Source organism: Salmo salar, chromosome 14 (assembly GCF_965601325.2).
Source record: "Salmo salar chromosome 14, fSalSal1, whole genome shotgun sequence".
Classification (NCBI taxonomy): Eukaryota; Metazoa; Chordata; class Actinopteri; order Salmoniformes; family Salmonidae; genus Salmo; species Salmo salar.
In genome coordinates this window covers 2,037,513-2,041,966 of record NC_138304.1, presented here as the reverse complement: position 1 = coordinate 2,041,966, position 4,454 = coordinate 2,037,513, and positions in this window count along the sequence as shown.

The window sequence follows — 4,454 nt, the reverse complement described above, 5'->3', positions numbered from 1 at the left end:
TCCCCCTCCACTGGTAGTGGTGGAGGCCTCTGCTGGTTATGGTTACCTGTTCCACTCCACTGGTAGTGGTGGAGGTCTCTGCTGGTTATGGTTACCTGTCCTACTCCACTGGTTATGGGGGAGGCCCCTACTGGTTATGGTTACCTGTCCCACTCCACTGGTAGTGGTGGAGGCCTCTGCTGGTTATGGTTACCTGTCCCCCTCCACTGGTAGTGGTGGAGGCCTCTGCTGGTTATGGTTACCTGTCCCACTCCACTGGTAGTAGTGGAGACCTCTATTTGTTATGGTTACCATGTCAACCTGCTCCACCTGCCGTGGTGGAGGCCTCTACTGGTTATGGTTACCTGTTCCTCTCCACTGGTAGTGGTGGAGGCCTCTGCTGGCTATGGTTACCTGTCCCACTCCACTGGTAGTGGTGGAGGCCTCTGCTGGTTATGGTTACCTGTGTCAACCCACTCGACTGGTAGTGGTGGAGGCCTCTGCTGGTTATGGTTACCTGTCCTACTCCACTGGTAGTGGGGGAGGCCTCTGCTGGTTATGGTTACCTGTTCCACTCCACTGGTAGTGGTGGAGGTCTCTGCTGGTAATGGCTACCTGTCCCACTCCACTGGTAGTGGTGGAGGCCTCTGCTGGTTATGGTTACCTGTCCTACTCCACTGGTAGTGTTGGAGGCCTCTGCTGATTATGGTTACCATGTCAACCTGCTCCACCTGCCGTGGTGGAGGCCTCTACTGGTTATGGTTACCTGTCCCACTCCACTGGTAGTAGTGGAGACCTCTATTGGTTATGGTTACCATGTCAACCTGCTCCACCTGCCGTGGTGGAGGCCTCTACTGGTTATGGTTACCTGTTCCACTCCACTGGTAGTGGTGGAGGCCTCTGCTGGTTATGGCCACCTGTCCCACTCCACTGGTAGTGGTGGAGGCCTCTGCTGGTTATGGTTACCTGTTCCACTCCACTGGTAGTGGTGGAGGCCTCTGCTGGTTATGGATACCTGTCCCACTCTACTGGTTGTGGAGGAGGCCGCTGCTGGTTATGGTAGTGGTGGAGGCCTCTACTGCTTATGGTTACCTGTCCCACTCGAACTGGTAGTGGTGGAGGCCTCTGCTGGTTATGGTTACCTATCCCACTCCACTGGTAGTGGTGTAGGCCTCTGCTGGTTATGGTAGTGGTGGAGGCCTCTACTGCTTATGGTTACCTGTCCCACTCCACTGGTAGTGGTGGAGGCCTCTGCTGGTTATGGTTACCTGTCCTACTCCACTGGTAGTGGTGGAGGCCTCTGCTGATTATGGTTACCATGTCAACCTGCTCCACCTGCCGTGGTGGAGGCCTCTACTGGTTATGGTTACCTGTCCCACTCCACTGGTAGTAGTGGAGACCTGTATTGGTTATGGTTACCATGTCAACCTGCTCCACCTGCCGTGGTGGAGGCCTCTACTGGTTATGGTTACCTGTTCCACTCCACTGGTAGTGGTGGAGGCCTCTGCTGGTTATGGCCACCTGTCCCACTCCACTGGTAGTGGTGGAGGCCTCTGCTGGTTATGGTTACCTGTTCCACTCCACTGGTAGTGGTGGAGGCCTCTGCTGGTTATAGTTACCTGTCCCACTCCACTGGTAGTGGTGGAGGCCTCTGCTGGTTATGGTTACCTGTTCCACTCCACTGGTAGTGGTGGAGGCCTCTGCTGGTTATGGATACCTGTCCCACTCGAACTGGTAGTGGTGGAGGCCTCTGCTGGTTATGGTTACCTGTCCCACTCCACTGGTGGTGGTGTAGGCCTCTGCTGGTTATGGTAGTGGTGGAGGCCTCTACTGCTTATGGTTACCTGTCCCACTCCACTGGTAGTGGTGGAGGCCTCTGCTGGTTATGGTTACCTGTCCTACTCCACTGGTAGTGGTGGAGGCCTCTGCTGGCTATGGGAACCTGTCCCACTCCACTGGTAGTGGTGGAGGCCTCTTCTGGTTATGGTTACCTGTGTCACCCCACTCCACTGCTGGTTATGGTTACCTGTCCTACTCCACTGGTAGTGGGGGAGGCCCCTACTGGTTATGGTTACATGTCCCACTCCACTTGTAGTGGAAAAGGCCTCTAATGGTTATGGTTACCTGTGTCACCCCACTCTACTGGTAGTGGTGGAGGCCTCTGCTGTTTATGGGTTCCTGTCCCACTCCACTGGTAGTGGTGGAGGCCTCTGCTGGTTATGGTTACCTGTCCCACTCCACTGGTAGTGGTGGAGGCCTCTACTGGTTATGGTTACCTGTGTCACCCCACTCCACTGGTAGTGGTGGAGGCCTCTGCTGGTTATGGTTACCTGTCCCCCTCCACTGGTAGTGGTGGAGGCCTCTGCTGGTTATGGTTACCTGTCCCACTCCACTGGTAGTGGTGGAGGCCTCTGCTGGTTATGGTTACCTGTTCCACTCCACTGGTAGTGGTGGAGGCCTCTACTGGTTATGGGTACCTGTCCTACTCCACTGGTAGTGGGGGAAGCCTCTGCTGGTTATGGTTACCTGTCCCACTCCACTGGTAGTGGTGGAGGCCTCTGCTGGTTATGGTTACCTGTCCCACTCCACTGGTAGTGGTGGAGGCATCTGCTGGTTATGGTTACCTGTCCCACTCCACTGGTAGTGGTGGAGGCCTCTGCTGGTTATGGTTACCTGTCCCACTCCACTGGTAGTGGGGGAGGCCTCTACTGGTTATGGTTACCTGTCCCACTACACTGGTACTGGTGGAGGCCTCTGCTGGTTATGGTTACCTTTCCCACTCCACTGGTAGTGGTGGAGGCCTCTAATGGTTATGGTTACCTGTCCCCCTCCACTGGTAGTGGTGGAGGCCTCTGCTGGTTATGGTTACCTGTCCCACTCCACTGGTAGTGGTGGAGGCCTCTATTTGTTATGGTTACCATGTCAACCTGCTCCACCTGCCGTGTTGGAGGCCTCTACTGGTTATGGTTACCTGTTCCACTCCACTGGTAGTGGTGGAGGCCTCTGCTGGCTATGGTTACCTGTCCCACTCCACTGGTAGTGGTGGAGGCCTCTGCTGGTTATGGTTACCTGTGTCACCCCACTCCACTGGTAGTGGTGGAGGCCTCTGCTGGTTATGGTTACCTGTCCTACTCCACTGGTAGTGGGGGAGGCCCCTACTGGTTATGGTTACCTGTCCCACTCCACTGGTAGTGGTGGAGGCCTCTGCTGTTTATGGTTACGTGTCCCCCTCCACTGGTAGTGGTGGAGGCCTCTGCTGGTTATGGTTACCTGTTCCACTCCACCATGTCAACCTGCTCCACCTGCCGTGGTGGAGGCCTCTACTGGTTATGGTTACCTGTGTCACCCCACTCCACTGGTAGTGGTGGAGGCCTCTGCTGGTTATGGGTACCTGTCCCACTCCACTGGTAGTGGTGGAGGCCTCTGCTGGTAATGGCTACCTGTCCCACTCCACTGGTAGTGGTGGAGGCCTCTACTGGTTATGGTTACCTGTGTCACCCCACTCCACTGGTAGTGGTGGAGGACTCTGCTGGTTATGGTTACCTGTCCCCCTCCACTGGTAGTGGTGGAGGCCTCTGCTGGTTATGGTTACCTGTTCCACTCCACTGGTAGTGGTGGAGGCCTCTGCTGGTTATGGTTACCTGTTCCACTCCACTGGTAGTGGTGGAGGCCTCTACTGGTTATGGGTACCTGTCCTACTCCACTGGTAGTGGGGGAAGCCTCTGCTGGTTATGGTTACCTGTCCCACTCCACTGGTAGTGGTGGAGGCCTCTGCTGGTTATGGTTACCTGTCCCACTCCACTGGTAGTGGTGGAGGCATCTGCTGGTTATGGTTACCTGTCCCACTCCACTGGTAGTGGTGGAGGCCTCTGCTGGTTATGGTTACCTGTCCCACTCCACTGGTAGTGGGGGAGGCCCCTACTGGTTATGGTTACCTGTCCCACTACACTGGTACTGGTGGAGGCCTCTGCTGGTTATGGTTACCTTTCCCACTCCACTGGTAGTGGTGGAGGCCTCTAATGGTTATGGTTACCTGTCCCCCTCCACTGGTAGTGGTGGAGGCCTCTGCTGGTTATGGTTAGCTGTCCCACTCCACTGGTAGTGGTGGAGGCCTCTATTTGTTATGGTTACCATGTCAACCTGCTCCACCTGCCGTGTTGGAGGCCTCTACTGGTTATGGTTACCTGTTCCACTCCACTGGTAGTGGTGGAGGCCTCTGCTGGCTATTGTTACCTGTCCCACTCCACTGGTAGTGGTGGAGGCCTCTGCTGGTTATGGTTACCTGTGTCACCCCACTCCACTGGTAGTGGTGGAGGCCTCTGCTGGTTATGGTTACCTGTCCTACTCCACTGGTAGTGGGGGAGGCCCCTACTGGTTATGGTTACCTGTCCCACTCCACTGGTAGTGGTGGAGGCCTCTGCTGGTTATGGTTACCTGTCCCCCTCCACTGGTAGTGGTGGAGGCCTCTGCTGGTT